The 13,430-nt window shown below is 35.2% G+C and overlaps 1 protein-coding gene and 1 pseudogene across 1 annotated transcript in view; both read right to left on the bottom strand.

The window, feature by feature from the left end:
• MCTP1 (multiple C2 and transmembrane domain containing 1) overlaps positions 1-13,430 on the bottom strand; it is a 599,962-nt gene that overhangs the window by 443,517 nt on the left and 143,015 nt on the right. The gene's annotated exons all lie outside the window — the stretch shown is intronic.
• LOC143665770 (protein lin-54 homolog pseudogene) lies at positions 2,284-4,710 on the bottom strand (annotated as a pseudogene).

Raw genomic sequence — 13,430 nt, 5'->3', positions numbered from 1 at the left:
ATCTGAATTATACTTGAACCACCTTCTTGCCACATAACTTCTGATTCAGAGTGAGCATCTTCTTTGTGTTTCGGTGAATTGGAATACTCGTTTCTAAGTTTGGATCACCTCCAACATTTTTCCACTGAGTTTTCAAAGTCATGAAATACCTTCACAAGTTACTTTAATGTGAAGACTTTTGCTGATATCGGTTCCTATGGGACATCTCCATACTTTTCATCACAACCACTTTTCTCATTTGTTTTGGTAAGTTTCCTCTCAATAACTTATATCTAAGTAATAACTTATATGGCTACATGTTTTACATGGCTTATAAATTATATGTTCAATAACTTATATGGCTACATATCTAGAATCCTTCTAATGGTGGCAATGTCAACATTCCTATGGTCAGTTCTTTTCTCTAAAACTCCATTAACATTAGATTCACATCTTACAAAGTTATATGTGCAGTGAGATAAAACTGCATGCATATTACTCAATGATACATTCTGCCATGGTGCTTGAATGTTTTCAACGGCATGATTTATGTTTATTTTTTCAAACATTCAGCTAAAGAAATTGCAGATTTCCAGTTATAGCAACAACGCTCTGTCTGAAAGTATATCTAAGATAATAGGCTTTAGAATTGAAATAATTCTATGGTTCACTGACTGGATTAATGAAGTTGCATTTGGTGGTAATAAGCAAATTTTCACATTTTCATTCAAGTGCCAGAGGAGAATCAGGGTGATCTTAAGCATTTTCCCAGAGCAGTGCTTTAAAAGGTGAATTATATGGGTATATCTCTGAGGAACAAGCCCCACAGCCATATATTCTGGTGTCTGTGTGTGAAATGAACAACAGATGTGCCATGACCAATCACTAACAGATTTTGAAAGAAGTGGTATGACTGGTTACTGGTTAAGATGTACATCTGTTATTGACACAGTGATTAGTAGACTAAAGAGCTAGAAGCAAAGTTTTCACTTTATACAATTCTCACAGTTAACAGGCTGTGTGAAATTTTAAGGCATGTTTTCGTATCAGAAACACACAATGCAAAAAATGGCCATATATTTCTAAATCAGCTGGTCAATTTCTATTAAAAAACATCAGTCTGAGGTTTCAATTGGAATTAAATTGTATCTACAGATTAATCTGGCACACTGATATCTTGTCTTGACAGAAAATATTATATTTCCCCATTTATTTAGGACTTCTTTAATTTGTCTCAATGATGTTTTGTCGTAGTTCTAATGTACATGTCTTACATGTCTTTTGTTCAATTAATTATGACACATTTGGATTCTCCAGAAAGCAGATCCTGAGATGAAATTATGAATATAAAAGGTTTATTGGGGGAGTGACATCTGCGAAAAAAATAGAAGAAGCAGTTATTGGGTAGGGAAAGCCAGCAAACAATGGTAAAACCTCTGCCAGTCCAGTGGAGTGTTCTGGAGAAAAACTGCACATTAAATGGGCTCCATGTTGAAGAGAAATGGCTGGGCCCTTGTACTGCAACTGTGGTGGTTTGGAGCTGTTGTCTACCCAAGAAAAAAGACCATGTTCCTTATTTTATTTAATTTTTTTTGCAGAATAGTATAAATGTTTATTTTCATTATGATTTACTTTGCTGTCCTTTTTTTTGACAATATAGAAAATTGTATTCTTTGAATAGCCCTAGTAAATATAAATTTAATTTTCTACTTTGGGATGTAAAGGGAGTGCGCTGGTTGTAAGCTGTTATGTACCCCAGAGAAGCCATGTCCTTTTTCCTGATCCAGTCTTGTGGGGTCAGCCACGTTTCTTTTAATACTGAGTCAACATTATGGTGTGGAAACTTTGGATTGTTTCCATGGAGATATGGCACGCCCAGCTGTGGGTGGGAACTTTTGATTGGATTGTCTGCATCTTGTGTTGGCTCTTTTGGCTTTGAACTTTCTCCAAAATGCTTCCCTTCTTAAAGGACTCCAGTAAACTAATCAAGACCCAGCCTGCATGGGTGGAGTCACATCTCCATCTAATCAAAAGGTTACATCCACAATTGGGGGCGCCACATCTCCACTGAGATAATCTAATCAAAGTTCATGCCCAGAACTGAGTCAATCTCCATGGAAACAGTCCAATCAAAAGTTCCCACCCACAACTGGGTGGGTCACATCTCCATGGAAACAATCCAAAGTTTCCACTCCATAATACTGAATCAGTATTTTTTAAAAAAGCATGGCTGCCTCCAAAGATTGGATCACTGTTCTATTTGTAAAAAAGGACAACAAAGTAAATCATAAAGAAATTAAACATTTATACTATTCTGTCTACCTGCTCTGCCTGGGCAAGATGGCAGTTATGGGCAGCTTCAGCTACTTCCTTAGTTACAAATGTAAATGGCAATTTTCCTCCTCCACTTTTCAAAGCTAGCATTGGCCGAGTACACAAGCCCAAAATTTGACAGTCTTTGCTGCTGTTTATTGTACCCTTACTTCAGCGACATCTGCCAAGGGCATCAGTGTTTTCTTCCTGGGCTTTCTTCAAAATCCTTAGAGCCAATGCATTTGCATTTTGAAGAACAAATTATTTTTGCCTCATAGCATTCACAGTAATTTTTAAGACATCCGGATCATTTGCAATTACATCCTTTCCTGTGACGTTGAACTGATTCCCCACCCCCGTTCCTTTCCCTATTTTAGGCTTAAAAGCATCTGGATTTCTATCAAGGCATGCCTTTATTGTTTTTTGCTGTTCATTTTCATGTTCCGAATTGTTATAACAATTAGCACAATTGCAGTTTGTTGCAATTTGCAAAGCAATCACAATATAGTTTTAAACATAGTGATTTTGTACAATTACAGAGCTTTCTGGGCCGGCTGGCAGACTGATGGGATTAGGCCATCGAATGGAAGACTTGCCTGTCTGGATACCAGATGTTCCAGAACAGCAAGGGTTGCTTGCTACAGACATATATGAAGACTGCTCTAGCAGAGTAATGTACTGAGCTGGAGGCACTGCATAACCTATATCCCTGTTCCCAGAGCTGGTGCCAAGGACAGTGCCCGGTGAAGGTTTGTGAGGTTTGGCTGGAATTGTGGCAATGGTGTGGCAGGCATAATAAGCAGTTGCTGGGGATGGCTAGTATAGTAACAATTTGTGAAGTTGGATTGACTGATTGTTTGACAGCCTATAATGGGACAAGTGGAACTGACATCCACACTGGGGTTGTATTAACCACCACGGGCTCTGCTGTAATGACTGGTGGTAATACTTGAGTTGTCTGTCCTATAACTGCTTTACTATTAGTCAGCTTTCCAAAGATCAGCTTTGTGATTACTGAACCAGAGGTTGGTGTTCAAGGCTTCTTAGCAATCTCAGCTGATACCATTTCAGTGATCCTTGTCCTGCTAGAAAGGGGATGAGGTACAAGGCTGGTAGTGACTCCGCCTCTGCCTCGGGCTGTGCTCCCTGCACGTCTCGCAGCAGTGGGTGGTGGTGTCTCAGAGACACAGACTCAAGTTTGTTCAAAATCATGTGCCCAGCACCATTTCACTGCCACATCCCATAATACACTGGACCCTCCAGCCCCTGCCCCGTGTACCCCTCTCTGCCTACCCTCCACTCTGCCTGCCCTGCCTTGGCCGGCTTCTGGCCATGTTCTTCTAATCTGCTCCTCTGGGTGCAGACCTGCTGCAAGTGGGACATTTTGGTTAGGTTATTTCAATCGAGATTTGACCCAGCCCATTTAAGACGGGTCTTAATCCATGTATTGGAGCTCTTTATGAGGATAAAAGACAGAAAAAGCCCAGAGAGCGCAGAAAGAAACATCCCTAGAGATGAAGACAGCTGCAGAAGCAGAAAGAACCACAGAACCCAGGAGCGGAAAACAATGAAACCAGGCAAGAAGAACCAGCAGACATCGGCCATGTGCCTTCCTGTGAGACAGAGTCTGTCCCAGAGGCTGACAGACTTTCTTCAGAGATGTTACAGTCCTGCTGATGCCTTCATCTGGACGTTTTCATGGCATTAGGATTGTAATTTGGAAGCAAATAAATCCCAACTGTTAACAGCCAGTCCATTTCTGGTAAATTGCATTTCAGCAGCTTCAGCAATCTGAAACAACTACCTCGCTCAGTCATTGGCCAGGGGCCACATTGACGAGAACATGATTTTAGGCTCAAAATATGACAGGGAATTTAACAAAGATAAGGGCTGAAAGCTGTCATATCACCATACTCCTCACAGCAGGATAATGGGTTCTTCTTTGAAGGGAGATTTGAGCAGCACATCTCTGTGTAACAAACGTATTAAGTACTTCAGGTTTATTAATGCTATCAGACACATTCTTTAAATGTCTATTTCCAGTGTTTAATTGCTAGAATATAAAAATGCAGTTGATCTTCCTGCAATGATCTTATTTCCTACGACTCCGCTAAATGTACTGATTCAGGAATTTTAGTTTTAGTTTTTGTAAATTCTTTAGAATTTAAATTAACAATCATTCATTTGAAAATAAGGAGGTTTATTTCTTCTTCCAAACTTTGTAACTTTTTTTCTTTTCTTGCCATATTGTACTGGCGAGTCTCTCTAATACAATGCTAAAGAGAACTGGTGAGAGTGGACATCTTGCCTAGTTCATCATTTTAAGTAGAAAATTTTTACTCTTATCATAATGCTAGCTGCAATCATTTTACAGATGCCATTTTATCAGGCTGAGGACTTACCATCTCTTTCTACCATGCTACATTGTTTTTTTTCAAACAATGAATTGGTGTTGAATTTTATTTTATGCTTTTCTGCTTCTATTGACCTGAGCATGTTGATTTCTCTTCTTTAATCTGTCCTCATCAGGAGTTACATTGATTGATTTTAAGTGCTAAATGTTTTGATTTAAATCTATATCTCACTGTTTTAAAAATATTTTTTGTTTTTCTTTTCATACTCTCTTGGGTACATTTTTAAAAGATTTTGTTTTAGTTTTTCTATTGCGTTTTTAAACTCTACCTCTTTTTACTATTTTTAATAATTATAGCATGCATCCAAACTTAGAATTAATATGGCACCTCAGATTTTACTCTTCAGACTTCACTCATCACACTTTATAGTTCATACATGTAGAGAGCTTATAACAGGATAATTCTATGTATTCTCTATACTTTGTATTTTCTATTTTTGCACTAAATAGTGTTTTGTTTTTAAAGGAGATTAAGGGAGAAAAGGCTAGTCTTTTCTATTTACCTACAGATACGGTATGTTCTATCTTGTATCATTTTCCTTCAGTCTGGAGAACTTATTTTAGTATTTCTAGTAATTCAAATATATTTTAAATTATGTCTGTTTCTCTGAAAATTTCATTACAGCACAGTAACTTCTGAAAGAGGTTTTGCTCAATGTGGAATTTTAGGTTGACACTTTTTTTCCCAGTATGTTAAAGAATTCATTCCACTGCCTGTTGACCTTCATCTGTCCTGAAGAGAAGTCTGCTGTTATCGTTCTCCTGTAGGTGAGGTATCATTTTGCCTTGGGTTCATTTGAGATTTTAACTTATTTTGCAGGAGGTTTACGTTCAGTCTAGATGTATCTTTCTTTGTATCTAACCTACACGGACTTTTCTGAGTTTCTTAGGTCTGTTAGTTGATGCTTATTTCACCCCATTTAAAAATTTTTTTGAGTAGTGTTTTTTTTTTTTCAGTTTTTCCTGCCCATTTTCTCCTTTTTCTTTATGGGATTCCAATTACATATAGTTTGAACTTCTTGATCTTGTCCTACAGGTCACTGAAGCTCTGTCTATGTATTTTCAATACATTTTGCTCTCTGTTCTTCAGGTTGCATGTTTTTTAATGGATCAGTCCCATTTTTCCATCACCCTTAATATGTTGTCAAGCCAATCTAGTGACTTTTTCATATTTTGCACTTTCAGAATTTCCTCTTTTAAAATAACGTTTTCCACATCTCTGATGTGATTCCCCGTATGTACATAATTAAGGCCATATTGCCCTTGAATATATATATATTAGCAGCTTTAAAGTCCTTATCTATTAACTCCAACATCTAAGTCATGTTCAAGTTTGTTTCCATTGATTTTTCTTCTTGATTATGAAACACATTGTCCTGATTCTTCTTGTGTCTAATAATATGTTATTATAAGCTAACTATTATGAATGCTGCCTTATAAGGAGTATGGATTATATTATCTCCTTTAAAAGACCACTGACATTTGTTTTCATAATCAATTTTATGATAGCTCTCTTTGACCCTAAAAGAATTGGGTTTGGACTTTTCTAGCATAGTATAGTTTAGCCCTTACTCTAAGACATGGTTTTAACTCTAAACCTCTCTAGTGTCTCATCCACGTGCTTTGAGATTCATGAGGTCCCCTCATTCTCACTGGGCCAGACCTCCACATGTCCCAGAACATATCTCTAGTATCTCTTGTTCTAGTTTCAAATTTGAGGAGCCATTCTCGGTTATGGTTTGTGAAGTCTCTTCATGTGTATATGCAACTAAGAAGTCAGGCTCCCCTACACAACTTGGCACTCTATAGGACACTGCTTCACAGAATCCAACGATTTCCACACCCCCAAACTTTGATCACTGCTTCCTCAACTTAGCAAGTAACTATGGATTAATTAACCATTGAATTTCACAGTATTAAGTTTATTGGGGACCACAACAGGGGATATTTTGATAGAGTATTAGTAGGACCTAAAGCCCAATTGGAATGTTTGAGTACAGATAGTTAAGGAAATGCATCATCAAATATGACATCTCTTTCACTTTGTTGTAAAGATAACTAAATAAAAATGGAGTGCTATTTAGAACAATATATTTGGTCTACAGTACGGTTTTATCATGTTTTTTTTTCTTTTTAGAATAATAGCTATTATGTTTACATGCCTACAGGAGTGATTGAGTAAAGAGGAGAAGTTTATAAAACAATGTGGTAATGGCAATAGCAATGCTCTTGCAAGATACAAGGGATCCAGTGCACAAGGGGAAGGTTAGCTGTTTTAACAGAGGGAGGCAAAATGAATGACCAGGGTGATGCCACCATGGCTCAGTGGCAGAGTTCTCACCTGCCATGCAGGAGACCTGGGTTCGATTCCCAGTGCCTGCCCATGCAAAAAAATAAAATAAAATAAAATAAATGAATGATCATACCCAAAACTGTAGTGAGAAGATAAAGTTGCTCTCTTTTCCCTTACAGTTTTTTTGAGCTATAATTCACATATCATGAAACTCACCCATTTAAAGTTGTACAATCCAATGGGTGTTGGTTTATTTTACAGAGTTTGTGAAACCATCACCACAATCTAATTTTAGAACATTTTCATCACCACCAAAAACAAACTGGTATTAATCAGCAGTTTTCTGCCCCAAGTCCCTACCAACCACTAACCTAATTTCTGTTTCTACAATTTGCCTATTCTGAATATTTCATATAAATGGAATTATATAATAATTTTATTATTTTTTCCATTTTCCTATCCATTCATAACTATCAGGAAAAAGAGTTTTGAATGTTTTGATTAAAAAATTAAAAATCATAGATTTTTTCTTCCACTGATTTTTATAATCACCTTGCATGGTTTCCACTTGCATGGCCATTTTTATACACAACCTGGCATCATGAGAATTATATCTAGAAGTAAAATGACCAAGAATAGTCAAAATAGTTTTGAAAAAGAATAAAAAATTTGGAGGACACACATAACTGATTTTAAGGATATTATAAAGGCAGAGTAATTGAATCAGGGTGATATTTGTGCAAGCACAGACTATATATTAAAGGAACAGAACGAAGACCCCAGAAATAGACCCATACATATATGGCCATTTGATATTTGACGAATGTGCCAATTTTATTCAAAAGGGAATGGAGCATCTTCCAAATAATGCTACATCAATTGGACTTATTTGTGGGGGAAAAAATGAACTTCAACCTCAACCACACAACATTCTCAAATATTTATTCAAAATGGATTACAGTGTGAAACATTAAAACTTGTGGAATAAAATATCAGAGAAAAAATTGCAACTGTGGAGTAGGCAAAAGCTCATTAAAGAGAATTCAAAAAATATTAAACATAAGGGAAGACAATAATTTGAATTCATCAAAATTTAAAACTTTTGCTTTGCAAAAGACACCAATTTAAAAAAATGAAAAGGCAAATCAGAGACATGGAGAAACTATTTGGAATGCATTTATCTGATAAAGGTCAAGTATCCAGAATATTGCAACTCCACATTAATCAGGAAACAAGCTACTGATTAAAAATAAACCAACAAAATAGCTAGGTGAAGACTGATAGTTATTCATAGGAAAAGATAAAATAATGGCCAGTAATTACATAAAAGATGTCCACTTTCATTAATCATCAGGGAAAAGTAAATTAAAAGCATAATTAGATACTACTTCATAGCTATTAAAATGGCTAAAAGTAAGCATTAACAGTACCAAAGATTGGTGAGAAGCAACTGAAATTCATATTGCTCTTGGGAATGTAAAATGATACAACCACTTTGGAATAAGAATTAGGTACTTTCATTGACCCTTTGACCCAAAGTTTCTATTATAGGTATTTACCAAAAAGAAAATATATGTCCCCCAAAGACTTGCACATTCTATAACAAAGAAATTGAATTCGTAATAAAAAAATTCCCCCAAAAAGAAATATCCACATCCTTATGATTTTCCTGGAAATTCTGGCAAACACATAAATAAAAAGTAATACCAATTTTACACAATCAAAGCCAGAAAACAAAAAGGAGAGAATATTTCCCAACTCATTTTATGAGGACAGCACTGTGTTGATACCAAAACCAGACAAAGACAGTACAGATAGAGAAAGCTACAAATTAATATCTCCCATGAATTTAGAAACAAAAATCTTCAACATGTTACCAAATTTGAACCCAGCAGAGTATAAAAGGAATTATATACAATGACCAGGTTGGATTTATTTCAACTATGCAATGCTAGTCCAACATTTAAAAGTCAATAAATGAAGAAATATCCTGATGGTGCAAGAAGTCAGATCAGTGGACGCTTGGGTGAAGGGAGAAATGGGATGACTGTAAAGGGCTGGGGGGGTTTTCAAAGATAATGGAAATGCTTTCTGTCTTCATTAGGGTGAAGGTTACATGGTGCACATGTTTGTCAGGACCCATCAAACTGTACACTTAAAACCCATGTATTTCACTGAAAGCTATATCTCAGTAAGTTATTTTTCAAAACAGGTGTCAGGATGGTTGTAGGTTTCTTAGCCAAGGAAACAGAAAAGGCTAAACAGCAAGCCAAGAAATACATGTTACAATGTTTTCTGGTACAAGACCCCTTTACACCATAAGAATGTTTGGGAAATGAACACTCTAAGGCCCATCTTTCAGTGAGATACTGCCAATTTCGAACTACAGTTTGCACAGGTTATACTTTGCATTTTTCTGCATATATTTAACTAGTATTATGCTTAAGGCTTAAGTAAACAAAAGAAGCTTGTAGATTCAGAAACACACCTAACTTATTATTTCCCACCTTGGTTGTGCACATTTGATTACTGAGCATTTCCTGAGAATCAGCAAATAGACCAGGAAATTAAATGACTGGATTGTCTTAATATCCATATCTTGCAGGAGAGACATATATGCAAAAAGACTGCAGTATAATTCAGAGAAAAGTGAGTGTAGAAGAAGATATGAGCATTCTTACTAATGACCTTTAATTGTTTCAACTTTGCTGAGTTTTTAGAGCAACAAAATCTATTTCTAACACAAACACTCTAACAGCATACTTGAGCCTGAAAGGTTCTGGTAAGATTTCAAAAACAGATCTCTAAATTTATGCCTTCTAGAATCACCATTGAACTATGATGTTCAGATACTGGGAATCTCCAGTTAGCCCAAAGATAAGCCAATTTTAGAAAACTGTATCATCTCTATTAAAATATATATACATACATACATACATATATATATATATAAGGAAAAGATGTCTGAGGTGCTGAGTAAAGACAGTATTCAATTACTCTAGGGTTGGTTATCTCATTTAGATGATCAATTCTTTACTATCAAACAATCCCCTGATGTCATTACATATGTTTTTTTCTGCTAAACCTCTACTTTTCAAACATTTATATTCTAGAGACTTTGGTTTGAGAATCTCCTCCCTCGCAAGCTCTGGAACAAATCCACTAAGTGCTAACTTCCCATCTGGAACCTGGGAAATAGTATAGGTATTGAAACCAGAAATGCTTGTCAATTACTAACTGCCAGCTTCCAAGTTTTCTTATTGGAAAAGCAAGAATAGAAGTAATTCTTTCCCTAGATACCTTATAAGTTTGTTAAGAGGATCAAATGAATGCATGCACCTAAAAGCCTGTTTAATACATTGTGTTACATAAATGCTATTTGGGATATACTGGAGAAGAAACCTGATAGAAGACATAGATTTACTATATGGATACTTGATAAAAACTGAGAATTAACTTTTGTTGTGAGAACACGAATAGAAATTCCAGAGAAAGGTTAATTTTGTTTAGGAAAATATCTCTAAATTAACAGTTTGGTTTAGTCTCAGACAGCTCCCAAAAGCAAATAACATGACTCTATGAAATTAAAATTCTAAAATGTGCAAAATTCCTAGAATTGAAAATTAACTTTATATTTGGTTTTATACAGTATGATAATGGTGTAAAACCAATACAAGTCAAACTTAAAGAAAAATCTTGTGCAGTTTAATAACTCTAATCTAGTTCATGAATTTAAAACTTTATTACAATCTCCTTAGTAATGGGGATCAAAGTAAATAACAGACAAAAACAGAAGTTGTCAAACAAATATATTCTCTATTCTTTCCATTTTTAAATAATTAAATCATAAAATCTGCCTTTAATGATGTACAAAACAGACCAGAAACTGTCAAATATCTTTACAAAGGGCTTACATTTAAAATGTGTTTACATGAAAATTTAAGCAGGTAAAAAGGAAAGTTCTTCAAAATGTCCCTAGGGTTCAAACAGAGTTCTAATAATACTAAAAAAAAAATACAATGGTACGTGATAATCTATATTTACACTACCCTATATCACAAGTGACTTTAGGAAGGGGGCTATTTAAGAAGTCATCTGCCAAGAGTTTCCATGATTGCACCCACAGAAGCAATTTGTTTATATTTCCTACCACTTCACCTTCTTATCCATTGCATGGCCTTCAGTTATGAGTCTCAAAGAGGTACTTTCCTTTGTTTCACCTTTTAAAACATTTTCAGAAAGGCATAAATAAGTATATTAGTTTACTTGAAGAGATTTCCTCTACTATTCTTTCTCAAGTGATCAATAGCATGTCACTAATAAATGTATTTAAACCAGAAAGGAGAATATGTTTCCTGAAACAAGTCTCATCCCTGTTACAGTGCATTATTAAAGTTGAATAGCCTATTTGTATTCCTCTCTTATTGCATAAAAATGTTTTCTGTGGTGAATATTTTAAAGGAACTTGAGCTTTGGAACCAAACTCCGAGTAGCTATACTGGAGATGGAGGTATTCATTTTCTAGATAAATTCCAAGCTATGAATCAATGATTGAGAGTGCAAGTTACTATAAATATATTAGAATCCTAAGTATACAGCTATATTTTTTCTGTTTTGTTTTTGCATGGGCAGGCATGGGGAATCAAACCCAGGTCTCTGGCATGGCAGGCAAGAACTCTGCCACTGAGCCACCGTTGTCCGCCCTAGAGTCATATTTTAAACGTTAAATATACCCCCAAAGTTTCATTTTAGGAATTCTCTGTGGCAAAATTTTCCCTATCATCCACACCCTGCTGCTACCCAAATTTGTGTGCACAAAAATATCTGCTCCAGGATTGAAAACAGTTTTCCTTCATTAGCTTGAACAAAGCAACTAAGAAATAAACTGAAGTAAAATAGTCATATATTTTGGGTTAATCAGTCTTTTCCAATGTGTTATACACAGAATTATCTGTGTATAACCAAATTCATAATATAGTACATGAAGGATTTGATATGTTTTCTTCTTATATATCAAATTCATAATATAGTACATGAAGGATTTGATATGTTTTCTCCTTTCTGATACTTAGTATCTAAAATTTAGCCTATTTCCACTTTTGCACTGGCTGCCAGGAAGCTGAGAGTCAAATCAACTGCACATTACATAAGTATATTAGCCTCTTTTAAAACAAATTTCCTTCCTTTTCTTTTCCAAGTTTAGGTGTTGTCTAATAATAACTCATTAGTCTTATCGCACGTATGTTATTTTTCATAATCTTTCTCAAATTTCTTTTAGGTTACAGGTAGGGTAAAATTAAAGTGCACACATATATACACATAAGTTAAGACCAAAGGGATAAGTTCTGATTTAATATAGAAGTTAAAAAATAGTTTCATATCTTAAAAAAGGATTTAAAACTCCATACATCAAATAAAATAGATTTTTTAATTTAGCTTCCATATTTGCAATTTTCAGGCTTCCTGGGAGGCTTTAATTAAAGAACATCAGAGGGTTTAAGAGCACAATGGTTGTTTGTTTCAATATTGAAGCTGAGATTTACAAGGGTCTACCATGGTTTTGTGACATTTCCTTCCTATTTTCTCATGTCAGCAGGAATGTCTTTTGGGAATGGATTGCTATTTGCTAGTGAGATCTTCCAACAGTGCAGGTGAGAAACTAGAAAATGAAGTATTATTATTAAACGTAAACTTGTAACATTTCACCTACCATATTAGTGAATTTACCTTGAGTTTGCAAAGGTTGGTCACTGCTTTTCCTCAAAATTATACAAAGTTATACTCCAATACATGTCAGCAGACAACAAAACTGGATGCACAAAAAAAAATCATTTTGAAGCATGACTGAAGTTTAATAAAGATCCAACAATTTCAAAGCCAATAATTAATCATAGTCACTGATCAACAAACTATACGCAAAACATCAGAAGCATTTTGTACCATATTTAAGGCATTTTCTACTGCATAAATCTAATCACAGCATTAATCTGACAGCTGCCTGATCTTACACCTGAAGATAACTCATTATTTTATGAGTCTGCACGGCTGGTTACTGCTAACATAATATTTCATATTTGCATAAAACTTTGTGACTACAAAGGATTTTCATTTATAGATTACCTATCTAAAGACTCATCATTCTAGGAGAAAAAATCAGATTTACAAAGCATGGGATTAGCAAATAGATCAAATAGAGAGAGTTAAATCAGGCTGGCAAAGAATACAGAATTTCAATGTTGTGAGGACTTTGCAACCCAAGACATTGCCCTTTATCAGCAGTTTATTGCAAATCTTTACTAACATACATATGGAGACAAACTATAAACCAATACCATGGATAAACATGTAAATATACAATAAATGTGCCTAACCGTAAGATATAAATTTAGTCTTTTATCAAAGCTAATGCATGAGAGTGATGGTAAGTAGAAA

Source organism: Tamandua tetradactyla, chromosome 21 (genome assembly GCF_023851605.1).
Source record: "Tamandua tetradactyla isolate mTamTet1 chromosome 21, mTamTet1.pri, whole genome shotgun sequence".
NCBI lineage: Eukaryota > Metazoa > Chordata > Mammalia > Pilosa > Myrmecophagidae > Tamandua > Tamandua tetradactyla.
The sequence above is the reverse complement of the archived record's forward strand: the minus strand, read 5'-3'. Positions and strand labels throughout refer to the sequence as shown.